Source organism: Pelodiscus sinensis, chromosome 10 (assembly GCF_052426305.1).
Source record: "Pelodiscus sinensis isolate ZL-2025 chromosome 10, ASM5242630v1, whole genome shotgun sequence".
Taxonomy (NCBI): domain Eukaryota; kingdom Metazoa; phylum Chordata; order Testudines; family Trionychidae; genus Pelodiscus; species Pelodiscus sinensis.
The window spans coordinates 22681719-22696940 of record NC_143061.1 but is presented as its reverse complement, the minus strand read 5'-3'; the positions used below and the strand labels follow the sequence as shown (position 1 = coordinate 22696940).

The window sequence follows — 15222 nt, the reverse complement described above, 5'->3', positions numbered from 1 at the left end:
ACTGGTATGGAAAAAGTGAATAAGGAAAAGTTATTTGCTTATTCCTACAATATAAGAACTAGATGTCACCAAATGAAATTAATAGGCAGCAGGTTTAAAACAAACAAAAAAGTTTTTCTTTCATGCAGCGAATGTTTGGCCTGTGGAACTCCTTATAGAGCAGTGTTTCTTAAACTTTTTAAAACTGAGGAACACCAAACAATAATTTTTTTTTATGGGGAACACAAAAGATATTTTTTGTCAAGGAACCCCCCCCCCCCAAAAAAAAAAACACTTGACCTGGGAGGTGCCACCTGAAATGTGCCATGACCCCCCCAGGAAGACTGCCCTAATAACAGTCTGGTACATGGAGCTGACAATGTAGACCACAAAAAAGTAAGGATAATAATAAACAAGATAAACAAGCGCTAAATAAGGTCATGTGTCTGGCCAGGAGGCAGGGTAGAGGAGGGGTCTTGTGGCAGGGTGTCTGGCCAGGAGGGAGTGTGACGGACCGGGCCGTATCTGGGCACAGCTTAGGGCGTCCGCTCAGGGCGAATTGCTCAAATCCGGGGCTCTTTACAGTCCCCCCGACTGGCGACCTCTCCACACAGGCCACAAACCAGTCTCACAGAGCGCTTCAGCTGCCTGCCTGAAGCCTCCTGAGCAAAACCCCTCCGACACCCCAGCAATATCCGTGCCCCAGATGGCCCCGGGCCTATACACAGGTGGGGGGTCCTAGCACCCAATCCCACCTACCCCGAACAAGTCCTGTCCGGTTCCAAGAAACCAGCCACAGATCCCTGGTCAATTTACCCTCTGGATCTTACCCACAAATCACGCTGGGCCAATCCTTTAGAATCTAAAACTAAAGGTTTATTAACACAAGAAAGAAAAGCATGAGAGTAAGGTTATTAAAGTACAGTACGTTACATGCACCGAATCTCCCAGTTCTCGATGCAGGCTCTAGCAGAGGTGTTGCGGCTGCTGGTTTAAAAGTTCTTATTGCACATCCTACAATCAGGATGGGTTCACAGGTCTTCCGGGCTCTTCAATCCCTGCAGTGCTGCCTCTGGGATGAAGTGCTGAGCTGAGAACAAAATGGCATCGACCACATGGCCTCTTTATACTCCTTCCTGGCCTCTTCTTGTATGCAGCAGGTCACCTGGTCAGAGGCCAATCTCTATATTTCCTGCTGGCTGCCCTCAGGTGACAAATCCCATTCTTTGGGTGTGTCCATAGCCTATTGAGAGCCATTGTTCCACAGGGCTTTGCTACTCAGCCTGTCCATAGCCATGCTTAACCACATTCACAGAAATATTCAGCTTCCACACAGATTACAGTTTCCTACCTACACACATAGACATTATACTCACATAAATAGTGTACATAAGATTAACAAACAATAATCTCCCATTCAATACCCCACATGGCTCCCCCCACACCAATTTCTGGGGCCAACACCCCCACCTAGGGGTGCAGCAGCGATCTGGCTGCTTCCCTCCAATTCAGCAACGTGACAGGGAGGATGCAGGAAGGGACTTGGGGCAAGGTGTCAGAGCAAGCTCGGAATGCGAGGTCTTGGCAGGGGGAGGGGTGTGAGAGAGGTTTGGATGCAGGGTCTGGGCATGCAGGGGGACGCTTACCTGGCTTGGCACCCTGCTGTAGCAGGGAAAACCTACAGGGAGCATGCTCTTGTTCCTTGGGGAAGTGGGGGTGGAGAGCTCAGTTCCCGTCCCCCGGCCCATGCAGCGGGGAATCCAGCACAACTGCAGCACTAGGCCAGACTTCCTGCTGGCAGGGCGGGGGTGGGGCAGAGGGAGGAGAGTAGAAACCCCAACTGTCCCCACCATATTAAAGTCTTCCACTTCCCCAGCAGGCTGGGGAGAGGCGCAGGGGAGAGAGCAGCAGCAGTGCATGGGGTGTAGCAGAGTCCAAGCGTGCCGCGGGGAGGAGGGGTGGGGGACAGCAGAGCCTGATTGCACCCCAGGTGGGGTGGTGGGGTGGCATAGCCTGAGCTGGGTTCCCCGCAGACGGCAGTTTTAAAATGCTGAGGTCTGGGAGCAGCTCCTCAGCTCCAGTCACCCTTCCCCCTTCCAGCAGCAGCGGCTGCTGTAACAGTGGCCCCCTGTACGCATGGAGGAGGAGGAGGCTGCACCGCACAGGGGGCACTATGGGACAGGGGTCATCCTGCGGGCTGGTGGGAAGGGCGGGGCAGCTGCAGCGGGAGCTGTCTATGGGCTCTGCAGGGGGTGGGAGAGTAGAATTTTTTCTGTTCTCTCCGCGGCACACCAGTGTGCTGCAGAACACACTTTAAGAAACACTGTTATAGAGGATATTTTTGTGCAAAAGGACTTTTGCCTGAATGGGAGCAGCATAGTATTTCCGCAAAAACACTGACAATCTTACATGAGATCGTCAGTGCTTTTGTGGAAATTCAAGCGGCCAGTGTAGACAGCTGGCAAGTTTTTATGGAAAAGCGGCTGATTTTCCGGAAAAACTGGCCAGTCTAGACACAGCCACCCAGTATTGCTACTCATAAGTTCTTAATCAGCTAACCAATTACACATTAAGTTAACCTAATCTAGCCGGTTGGAGCAGTCCCCAGCCCACAGGGCTTCTGCTTCCAGCCCCACCCATTCACATCCCTAATATCAAATGACAATGGAAGGTTCTGTTGGCAGTGAGCCAGACTCTATAGTTTTCTTGGAAGTTTGCATTCATCATGAATCATAAACTTCACAGGTATCTGACTAGCCCTAACTCTGAGAGGCCCCCTTATTAATTTAGATGTCTTTGAGGTTGGGTTGGTGGGATATTTCCAATTTTGTACGGCCCTGGGAGTAAGTGGCCTTTCTGTCCCACCCTAGGGATTTTGGTGGGGATGTAAGTGAGTAGTCGAGTAGTCAACTACAGGCAGTCCCTGACTTACGTGGATCCGACTTACGTCGGCTCCGCACTTACGAACGGGGCTTTTCTCGCCCCGGAGCTCGCGGGCGGCAGGACCGCCCAGAGCGCAGTAGTCCCGCCACCGCGTCCTCCGGGGCGAGAAAAGCTGCTCCAGGTCTTCCTGGTGTGCTGGGGGGGACTCCCCAGCACAGCAGGGAGACCCGAGCAAAGCCGCACAGGCGGCGGGACCCCGCTGCCCGTGCGGCTTTGCTCCTTTGCCCCTGTGCAGGGAGACAGGAGCAAAGCTGCAGAGGCGGGGGACCCCGCCGCCTGTGTGGCTTTTCTCCGGGGCAAAGGAGCAAAGCTGCACGGGCAGCGGGGTCCCGCCGCCTGTGCGGCTTTGCTCGGGTCTCCCTGCTGTGCTGGGGGGGAACTCCCCCAGCACAGCAGGGAGACAGGAGCAAAGCCGCAGAGGCGCGGGACCCTGCTGCCTGTGCGGCTTTGCTCCAGGTCTCCTTGGTCTGCTGGGGGGGGGGAGGGGCGCAGCTAGTGTGCCCCCCCCCCCCAGCAGACCAGGCTTTTGTTGTGGACGCCTGGGTGTAGAGCAGCTGGGGTGCTGCCGGGTTGGTCCTGGGGAGACCTACTTGGCAGCGCCCCAGCTGTTCTGTCCTAGGCTCCAGATTCAGCCGCTGTTGAAACTGATCAGTGGCTGATTCCAGGAAGCTGGGGGCAGAGCAACTCTGCCTCGGGCTTCCTGTAGTCAGCCCCTGGTCAGTTTCAGCAGCAGCGGCTGAATCTGGAGCCAGCTCCAAGTTACGTACAAATTCAACTTAAGAACAAACCTATAGTCCATAACTTGTACGTAACCCGGGGACTGCCTGTACTCACATTTTCCGTCCCCCTGATGCCTCTGTATCAGAGGCAATTGTGGAGGGAAAGCTGCTGCTGGGGGAGCCAGCTTAAAAGTCAGTTCCCCACGGCAATGTCTCTGTGGTGCCACCAGCACCCTTGTCCCCCACGCTGCTGTCTTTAAACTGCAGAACAGCAGCGGGGTTACAGGATCTTTTGAAACGGGGCATTTCTGTCGAAAGATCCCTATCTTGTCCGCAGTTTTTTTTTTCAAAAAGCGACTTTTTGAACAAAGTCGCAGCCACCATGATGCAAATAAAACGTGAGAAATTCAAATCCCGGTTTCATTTACAATTTTGAATATGTCTAATTTACATCCCTTTATCTAAAAAGGGATGTAGTTTAGACATACCCTTACTGTGCTAATAATAATGCCTCATTGAGTGAGCCACTGAAGAGTTTCATTGCTCCATTGCCCTTCTATCTGTTTTTATAGGGCAGTCTTTGATGATTGAGGGAGAAAGCTAGGGCCATCACATAGAGATTCCTGGGGATCCTGCTGTGGGACCCTAAGACTTTGAGGATAAGCATAGAGGACACTGAGGATGTGTCTACATAGCACCCTTACCTCGAAAAAGGTTTGCAATTTGAGCTACACAAATTACGTAGCTTATTTTGATGTTATTTTGAAATAGCTTATTTCGAAGACAGCGCCAAATTTCAAAATAAGGCGCTATTCCAAACCATCCCTTCTCCCTCCTGCAATGCTGGAATAGCGAGCCTGTTATATTTCAATATAATGGGCTTGCTCTTAAGATGCGAAATAGCTCCTCTGTGTAGGTATCCTGGAATAGCTCCTCTGTGTAGACGTAGCCTGAGCTACAAGAATGCAGAGGAGGATTGGCTAGATCCCTAGGATACCAGGCCTAAGACTGGAGGGGAGAACTGAGGAATTAGTGAAGCAGAAGCATGCGAGGATGTGCAAACCCACATAACTGATCACAGTCACAAAGAACCCAGATCATCTGGTTTGAAGTGAGTTCTAAGGGCCCTAATCTGTTTACTGGTCCTCACCACTGCAGGAGTCTGTGCAGGTTTATGAATTGGTTTTGTTCTGTGAAGAGATAAAAGCCATTAAACTAATTTTTATTTGATACACACCACAGCTTGTATCTGGCTTCACAAGGCAGAAAACTGATGTGCTAACCAGCTATACCACATTGTACCTCCACAGGTATTGGGTGATGGCGGCTCTCATTGACCGGGGATTGCTGTTCATGGCCATTGGGAGTAGTGGGAAGTGACATGGACCAGGACACTGTTTCTCACCACTCCCATTGGTTGCAAACAATGATCCACAGTCAACAAGAGCCACTCAGGAGAGATTCATTAGTCACTGGTTCTGAGCCCCATCCTCAGTTCACAAGCTTCACTGATTACTAATATGATGCAACCCAAAATATAATGGATATTTTAAGGGTTAATACTAGTGAGCAAGTTGAATCCTGAAAATGCCCTGGAAGATATATAAGCTGAGAGAGGCTTCATATAATTCAAGCAAGAAAAATAGAGAAGGTTTGGTGCTGTAGAAGGAAAGATACTATCTAAGGATTCCCTCTCACAAGCACTTAGCCGCATTAGCTATTTGGGGTCCAAATATATTCATTTTTAATTGGCCAGGTCATCTTCACATGGGAAATTTGAGCATAACAGAATGAGACAAAACTGTGTGCAATGCAATGTTTAATAAAACCAGAGTTTCTGACTCAAGTCAAATAAGAGGCCACATGCTTCTAGTGAGAGAATGAGTCCTTCATCTTTGTAATCTTCATTTTGTAATTTTTAGAAGGTACATGCTGTTGGAAAGCAGGCTTCTTCTGACCACGGCCTTTGCGTATAGCCCATCCAGCCACACAAAGCAGCTCACAGAAAATGTAGGCCTCTGTTACACTTTGAGAAAGCATAACTTGTAAGCTCACAATGCAGGTTTTGTGAATGGAATTTGACCTTACAGGCATCCTGGGACTCACAGGCACCAGAAAACAGGAAGGTGAACATGACTAGATAGCTCCTAGCTACACTTACAGATAAGCCTCATTTGACCGTAGCTTGACCGGTTTTAGAGGCAAGAGAAAAAGAAAACATAGGGTAATAAAACACAACTGTCTCACACTAACTATGCCCCTTCTGGTCCTGTCCACGAGGGGATCATGTATACATCACAAAAATTCCTATAGGGCAGTATTGTCATACTACCTCATCACTAGCCTATCAGGCCCTGCCAAATGCAGACCCTAGCATGGCATTAGACATCGAATTTTTGTATAAAAGACCCTCTACCCCTTTGTTCGATGGAGGTTCCGTGTATTGAAGGCACGTGTCTTTTTTTGCCCGGCTAAAGGATTGATCACCCTGAGGCTGCCTCCCCACCATTCGAGTCAAATATAGGGGTGCACAAGTCCTGAGCATGCTCTGAGTTCTAGTGTCTTTGTGTTGTTATCGTTGCAGGATTTGTAAGTATTGCTTAAATTTATTAATTGGTGGTTTAGTTAATAGTTAAGCTGCATTAATTATATCCTATAATCCTGTGAAGTATAAGTAAGTCATATTAATTGTATTGTATAGATAGTGTGATTTTGTGCTATGTGAAAGGGTTAAGTTTTAGCCCAGGTATAAGTGTTAGAAGAAAAACCCAGGAGTTGTCAACTTGTAACAGTAAAAAATCAATGACTAACTCCACCAGCTGTCCTAAAGTGACATTGGAGGGATTTATTATCATTATTTTGGCTTTGTTTTTTGTATATTTCATTTGTATGCTGCCTTAGGCGAATTAGGGATAGTGATTTGATATAAGTGAATTGTAATCAAAGAATTGTAATCAGTTGGGTATAATTGTGCCCAAGCTTTTCTACGCTGTAAAAGTATTGAGCAATTGCTAGTTTAAACACCTACAGTACTTGTTAATTGCTGGTTTTGACCACTTAAAAAAAATAATTTGTTTCACCATCATCCAGTAGTTTTCATTGGGTGGTCGGCTTTAACCCTTGAGGCTCCCATCACATCACCGAACCAAAGTGTGACACATGCATCTGGCAGGAATTCTTCTTCTTCTGATTTTTCACTGCATCTTAATGAAGGTTTTAAAAAATATGTCCAGTCATTTAACACATTTACAAACCACTTTGCACAAACAAAGAAGCATAAACAACAAGGGAAGGATCCAGACTTATGTTTTATATATATCTATATCTATGGCTTTTAATGTAAATCATTACCTAGCTCTTTTACTCAGAGTTCTTACTTTTATTGACAAGGGAGGTTTAGGTTGGACGTTAGGAAAAAGTTCCTAACTGTCAGGGTGGTTAAACACTGGAATAAATTGCCCAGGGAGGTTGTGGAATCTCCATCTGTGGAGATATGTAAGAGTAAGTTAGATAAATGTCTACCAGGGATGGTCTAGACCAGTGGTTCCCAAACTTTCCGGCATCACGCCTCCTTTGATTTTTGAGAAACTCTCATGCCCCCCCACAATAGCAGCAAAACTTTTGAGAGAGAGAAAAAAAAAAGGAACTGTCCGGGGCCGAAAAACAAAAATAGCAGCAAAACTGGGGGAGGGGAAGCTGGGTTGCCTCACGACCCCCTGGAAGGCAGGATGCCCAGTTTAGGAACCCATGGTCTAGACAGTACTGGGTCCTACCATGAGGCCAGGGGACTGGACTCGATGACCTCTCAAGGTCCTTTCCAGTCCTAGTATTCTATGATTCTATGATTGTCCCTGGGACTTGGTAGCCACTTGTTACTTTTCTCTTTCATAGTCATCAACTGCAGGATTGATACTGACTTATCTCCTGAAAACACTTATATATATGTTCTGAATTTGAGCAGCCCTATTGATTTTTAACTGCTAGCATGTGAGTTTCAATGGGACTACTCAAGTGTTTACAGTTAAGCCCTGTGCATCAGCCCTGCACTGGAATCTAATCTAAGGTACACTAGAAAAGTTTGCTGGTATGGTTATCCTAGTTTAGCTGTACTAGCACACCCTCATAGTGTAGATGCAGCCTATACTGATAAAAAGCTTGTATCAGTTCCCTGTACAAAATAAGCTGCACTGACAAAAGCTCTTTTGTGTAGGTATAATTGCTTTTGGTGTTATTCAAATGTCATAAAAATTATACCCTGATCAACATTATTATACTGGCAGGTGTGGAGGGAGGCTGAGTGGTAAGAAAGGGGTGAAGGCTTTGGCTGGAGTTATGGGAGAGGGTGAGGGCTCCAGTTGAAGGTGTAGGCTCTGTGGCGGTATTAGGGATGAGGGGTTTGGGGTAGGGATATACCGTTTATACTCGAGTATAAGCCGAGTTTTTCAGCACATTTTTTGTGCTGAAAAATGCCCCCCTCGGCTTATACTCGAGTCAGCGTCTCGAGAACTGAGGAAAGTGAGTACGTTGGTCAGGTTCTAAGGCATCCAGGTTGTCGTTATGTTATGGACTGCGCGGCGGGGCCTTTCCAGAAACGGCTTTGTGCCTCCTGCTCGCGGGCGGGCTCAGCGCGTCTCTGCCGCCGGCCGGGTCTAGCTGCGTGAGCCCGGAGCTCTGGCCCCGGTAACCGAGGCACTCGGGGCGGGGGGCGCTGCCGGGAGCGGGCTGGGCTCTGTGTGTCAGGGGCCGTCGCTGCGCGGGGCGCTCGGAGCCTCTGCCGGCCGCTTGGGTTGTGGGTGCGCCCGCAGGTGCTGCTCGGAGCCAGCGGCCTCGCCCCGGGGCCACCGGCAGGGAGGCTCGGGGAGCAGCCGAGAGGGGCTCTGGCCTGGGAAAGGTCTGGGCGGGGGCGGCGGGGGCTGAGCTGGTTGGGCCGAGTGTCTGAGCGTCTGTTCCCGTGTGTGACTGGTGCTGGCGCTGGGCGCTTTCTTGCAGGCGGCCCTTCAGGGGCTCATTGGATTGGCGGGAGGACTTTGAGCGGGAGTTATGGTATTTTTGATACCATATTGTTTTTGTTGACCCCCTTTTCCACTTACAGAGCTAGATTATTGTTTTTCTTTGAAATAAATATTCATGTAATTTTATTGGTATCTATCTTCATTTTTTACATTTACCAGTAGCTGCCTTATTTCCTACCCTAGGCTTATACTCGAGTCAATATTTTTTCCCAGTTCTTTGTGGTAAAATTAGGTGCCTCGGCTTATATTCGGGTCGGCTTATACTCGAGTATATACGGTAATAGTGCAGTTGACTAAAAGCTATTGACTGCATGCAACACTATTCCCCCAGTCAAATTTTATCGGGCTGGCTGACAGGCATCAACCCCTGCACTGGCTCATAGTGCTTGTAGTGCAAAGCCACAGTGGGGATTGATGCCGGGTCCTGGCGCAAGCTGGGACAACCAACCTGCCCACACACTGGCTCTTCGTGCTGGGACCCGGCATCAACCCCCACTGCAGCTCCGCAGTACAAGCACTACGGGCAGGCTGGCTTAGTCCTGGCTTGTTCTGTGACCTGGCATCAACCCCCACTGCAGCTCTGCAGTACAAGCACTACGGGCGGGCTGGCTTAGTCCTGGCTTGTTCTGTGACCTGGCATCAACCCCCACTGCAGCTCTGCAGTACAAGCACTACGGGTAGGCTGGCTTAGTCCTGGCTTGTTCTGTGACCTGGCATCAACCCCCACTGCAGCTCTGCAGAACAAGTGCACAGCTGCAGCAGGAGTAGTTGCTGGACTTGGCAGGAGCTGGGATTGAGTGGTAGCAATGCTACCCCTTATTCATTAATCATCAACAAATTTTTTTTGTCAACTACATGATTAACAAATTACACACTTCTTAACATCCTTAGTTTGGGGTGCAGGAGAGGTTCTGGGCTGGGGCAAGGGATAGAGGTGTGGGGTGTGGGGGAGGGCTCCAGCTGGAGGTGCAGGCTCTAGGTGAGGCCAGAAATGAGGGGTTTAGGGTGCAGGAGAGGGCTCCAAGCTAGGACAAAGTGTTGGGGTATGTGTTGGGGGTGAAGGCTCTGTCTGGAGCTAGAAATGAGTGGTTTGGGGTGATGAGATGGCTCCAACCTGGGGCAGAGGATTAGAGTGTGGGAGGGTGCAGACTCTTGCTGGGATGTGGGCTCTGGTGTGGGACAGGGAATGAGGAGCTTGGGGTGCAGGAGAGGGCTCAGGGCTGGGGAATGGGGAGGTATGGGTTGTAGGCTCTGGAAGGGAATTTGGATGTGTGAGGGGATTCCAGACTAGGGCAGGAGGTGTGCGGTTCCAGTGGCACTTATAGCAGTTCCCAGAAAGCAGCCACCAGGTCCCTGTGGCCTCTAGGTGCATGAGTAGCCAGGAAGGTTCCATGTGCTGACCTTGTATCTGCAGGTGTTGCCCCCCAGATCCAACTGGTCTTGGTTCCCAGCCAATGGGAGCTGCAGAGCTGGCACTCAGGGCAAGGGCAGCATATGGACCTTCTTTGCATCTAACGGCATAGGGATCTGGCAGCCATTTCCAGGAACCATATGGAATCAGGACAGGTGGGGAGTCTGCCTTAGCTCCAGGATCCTGCTGTGCTGCTAACTGGACTTTTAATGTCCCAGAGCTGTTAGGGTCCCTTTTCAACTGGGCATCCATAGAGTGCTGGTGTCTGCAGGAATCTAGGGCGAGTATTGGATCTCTGATACTGAATCCACTAGCTGCTGCTGGCCCAGATCCATCAGTGGGAGCAGCAAAATGCGAGGTAGAAAAACTGTTCAGGTAGCACAACCAAGGCCCCCTGATTGGTGGGAGCATCAATTACTGGCCATTCCTGCTGCCTGGCATGATAGCTAAGTCACAGATTCCCCGACTTAATGTGACATCCATGACTTCTTCATTGGTCATTGTGTCTGATCCCAGGGCTACCTACACAGTTGACTCTGAGCCCAGCTGCTCAGGTGGCCCCCTGTACAGTTACATCAATCACTACTGGAGTGGCACCAGGGACAGACACACCAGTCTGCTGTTCCAGCAGCCTCCAGCAGCAGCCCTGGGGTGGCTGGAGTAGCAATGCACTGCAGGCCTGGGCAGAAGTCTCTGGCTGGGTGGAGGAGCTGTAATCTGTGACCTGGCAGTGGTCCCTGGCTGGCTGGCATAGCAGCCATGGTTTGTGGCTCTGGGGAGCAGTACCTGAACAGCTAGAGCAGATGCAGTCCAAGGCTCTAGCAGCTGGCCCAGGCACCCAATTGGAGCAGCCACAGTCTGAGGCTCCTGGCAGCTGGTACTGCTTGCCTCGGGCACGTGCCCCTCTGGCAGCAGCCCTTGGTCCCCCCTCACCAGTGGTCTCCCACACCATACAGTGTCCCTCTAAGATTTAATCAGAGGTATTTTCCATATAAGTCATGGACAAGTCAAAGGCATGAATTTTTGTTTATTGCCCATGCTGTAACCGTGACTATTACTAAAAATACCCATGACTAAATCATAGCCTTAACAATAGCTCTTTATTTTTTGAAACCTTCAATTTTCTGATAATTCTAAAAGATATTTTGCAAAACGTATTGTTTTCTTAGAGGGATCGTAAGCAAGCATGAATGGGTTTTGTCCTCTTTGTTCAGAGAGTGAGACGGGATTATTTCCCTAAACTAGGTGCATACAGTGAAAACTGGGAAGTGATGGAGTGCAGAATTGGTTAAATGTAGGGACACCATATTTCCTAAGCTGAATATGGGACACCTGGTACAGTTACTCATATTCATGCAAGTTCAATGGCAATCAATCAGAACCATGCAGTACAAATGTTCAAATTAACATCAAGTTGACTGAGCTGCTTTTAAAAAAGAAATATTCCATAGCTGGAGTCTTTATTTACCATTTTATCTTTAAGGTTTGCATGGGAAGAAGTGAACCTCCCCTCCATTCCCATATACCTCTCACATGGGGATTCAGGTGCGTGACTGACCTGACCCAACCCTCCCTGGACAGTGCTTTCCATCCTCCATGCCTGGTGCAAACAAGATGGCAATAGCTTCCTCTCCACTACTCCAGAGCTTAGCTGAGGTGTGGAGAAGCTTCCCTATGCCAGCACTGTGTGGTGCTTTTGCACATGTAGGACTTGGCTCCTTATGGTCAGTGCCCTGGGTCATAGGGCCTTGTGCTTTCCCGGGGTGCCAGTCCAGCCAGAGACAGAAGCAAAGGAGAAAGCCTGCCAGTCAGGCCATTGGTCAGCTGAAGGATCCAACCAGGGGTTGGTTCTCTGCATAGTGCCAGGAATGGGACACACCCTGCCAAGGGGATATGGAGGAGCAGTGGGACTTGGGTGTGTGTGAACTGGCACAGCAGGGAAGGGCAGTGAGAGGGAAAGCATGTAAGGGACTGATGGATGGGCAGCAGAGGTGACACATAAGCGGCCACAGCCAGCCCACGCTCACCAGCCACCACAGCAAGCAGCTGGTGCTGGCTGGAAACCAGTGGAGTGAGAGCCTGCTGGCCAAGGGTCAGCAGGCAGCAGGGACTGCACTCATGGATCAGCATGGGGAGTGCCCAGGCCCGTACACAGCAGCATTGCCTGATCACCAACCTCACAATCCCATCCCTCTCATCAGCCACTGGATCCCACTGGCAGATGGACACTGGTAAGCAAGGATCTAGCCAGCTGCAGGACCCACCAGTGTAGATGGAAGCAGAGACACAAAAGATATGGGACAATAGGTCCTTTTTAAAAAAAAAAGGGACGTCTGCAGGAAGGCTTAAATAAGGGATAGTGCCTTTTTAAAAATGAGACATTTGGGATATGTCTAGACTACATGGCTCCATCGATGAGTTTACTAGACATAGCAAAATGAAGCGGCAATTTAAATAATCGCCGCTTCATTTACATCAAAATTGCCGCCGTGCTGTGCTGACGATCAGCTGATTGGCACAGCAGGGAAGTCTGGACATGCCGTGGTTGACAAGGAAAACCTTTGTTGATCTCTTCGGTAAGGCATAGAGTTAGGGTTAGGGTTAGGCATACCGGAGCAGTCAACAAAGGCTTCCCTTGTCGACTGCGGCGCGTCCAGACTGCCCTGCTGTGCCAATCAGCTGATCGTCAGCACAGCACGGCGGCCATTTTGATATAAATGAAGCGGCGATTATTTAAATCGCCGCTTCATTTTGCTATGTCTAGTAAACTCATCTACATGGCTCCGTCGACGGAGCCATGTAGTCTAGACATACCCATGGTCACTCTAGCTAGATCTCATTGGTATATTGACTTGATAAATTGAGGCTTTGGGCCAACCTCAAATGGGCCTACATGAGACCACCTGATCTAGCTTCATCCAAAACTTTGGAAAAATTCAGTTTTAGATGGAGCTTTAATCTTTGAGTTCAGTGCCCTCTCTAAGCTATTCACTCTCTGGCGGCTGTTGCTTGCTATCTCATGTTGTGGATTTGTTGCTTACCTAGTTGGAGCTGTTTTCATTCTGTATGCTTTTTTTGATGATGAAACACCCTGTTTCATTTTTGACTTGCAATGCACTCTGCCCTGTGGCCACATTCAGACATGGTGAATGAGCTGATGTAAATTACATGGTAGTAAGTGAGAGTATGGAGTCTTAACATGATCTAATTTACATATTGGAGCCTGATTTTCCACTGCCTGTTATGTGTGTGCAGCAACCTAAACTGGGGTAAATTAGCTGTACAATGTTATCATTCTGATTAGGTAACATCGAATGCCCACTTTGCACTTAGTTGGTACAGAAAATAATTGAACACACAAACTACAAAGTGAGAAAGTCAGGCTCTGAGAACAGGGCCAGCTCTTGAATGGTGCCCCAGGCAAGGAATGTCCTTAATGCTGCCCTGCATTTGTTAAACTTTTGAATACTTTATTTTTTTATTGCATTAGTACTCCATTTCATTACTTTGATGCACAATTTGCATTCATTATTTATCCCAGTCATATAAGACAATACATTTGCAAGCTAGGATCAATAAAGCCAAATTTAGTCACGCCATGCAAGCAAATACAAAACATTTCCTGTAAGCTTATAGAAATTTTTACATTTTAAGAATAAATTGAGATGTACTAACATCAAGAAATTGAACTGTGCCTTAGAAAGTCATCAAACATTATATGTTAATCATGGCAAAAGACATAACAATGTTTCTTTTATGTTGTTGCATAGATAGGAGTTTGATAGATATCGCTGACATCTCGTTATGTATTTTCTTTATTAGTCACTATTTACACTTCAAGTCTTAAAATACAAGTACACTTTCACAATTACATAGTATAACAAAGTTCACAATATCGCATCTGGGCTCTCACTTCAGTTTGTTTACTGACTGGCAATGCCCTGCCTTTTACATACCTGGAAAGGTGTGGCTGACCGCATTCTAGAAAGCTTCAGAGTCTGGAAGGTTCCCTGAGATTCTACAAAGGTTCAGAACTTTCTGAGAGGTTAGTGAAAAACATATCCACATACAGAATACCTGAAACCTGTTATTTTCCCTTTTGTCACTAATAACAAAAACAGCAGCCCGATTCTGGCACTCCCCAAGCCTGGGTCCTCAGAGGGCCACCTGGGTTGCCTGCCCCTAAATCTGGCTCTGCATGAGAGGCTAGAAGCAGGTGTAGATTACAGTTTATATGGAAGGAAAGTTGAGAGGGTGCCCCACACTTAATTTACCTTGAGGTTTCTCATAATCTTCAGTGAGTTGGGTTTCATGTTGGCTACGTCTAGATTGGCATGATTTTCCACAAATGCTTTTAACGGAAAAGTTTTTCCGTTAAAAGCATTTGCGGAAAAGAGCGTCTAGACTGGCACTTTTTGCAGAAAAGCGTCCGTGCCAATCTAGATACGGATCGCCATTTTCGCAATCGGGGCTTTTTTGTGCAAAACAATACTGCGTTGTCTACACTGGCCCTCTTGAGCAAAAGCATTTGTGCAAGAGGGCTTTTGCCCGAATGGGAGCAGCATAGTATTTCCGCAAGAACACTGACAATCTTACATGAGATCGTCAGTGTTCTTGCGGAAATTCAAGCGGCCAGTGTAGACAGCTGGCAAGCTTTTCCACAAAAGCAGCTGCTTTTGCAGAAAAACTTGCCAGTCTAGACGCAGCCAAAGTTGATTCTATCAGTATATAGTTTACACCAACTTAGCTTAGGCTTCCTATTCAGAGAGACAGTTGTGGGGGGCAATGTATGAGTGACATTTTTTTTTGTATTTTCAACATGACTGAAGGTCTCATAGACACAGATTGCCATTCCAGATCAAATGTGTGTTTCTTCTGATATCATTTACCTGACACTGCCTGGTTTCAAGAAGTGCTATAAGGGACAATTACGGGAAAACTTGCCTTTTGGGGAAGTTTTTTAACTCCAGGCAATATGGGTTGATTGTCTCGTTCCTGAAAGCATGAGGGTTTGTAGTCCTTATACATGTCAATCTTATTTTATGAAACTATCAATGACCTTATTAATTATAGAACTGTCTAGATTTATTTTATTCTTTTAAGCTGTTAGCCTCAATGCTTTGTTAGTGGGTTCTATAGACTAAAGTACCACATAAAA

The 15222-nt window shown here is 48.0% G+C and overlaps 1 protein-coding gene across 1 annotated transcript in view; it reads left to right on the top strand.

The window, feature by feature from the left end:
* The first annotated feature begins 5922 nt into the window (after positions 1 to 5922).
* The window catches only part of OTOL1 (otolin 1), a 63752-nt gene continuing 54452 nt past the window's right edge, over positions 5923 to 15222 (top strand). The window contains exon 1 of the mRNA XM_089780782.1: positions 5923 to 6230. The gene's annotated coding sequence lies outside the window, so the exon portion shown is untranslated. The remainder of the gene's footprint in view (positions 6231 to 15222) is intronic.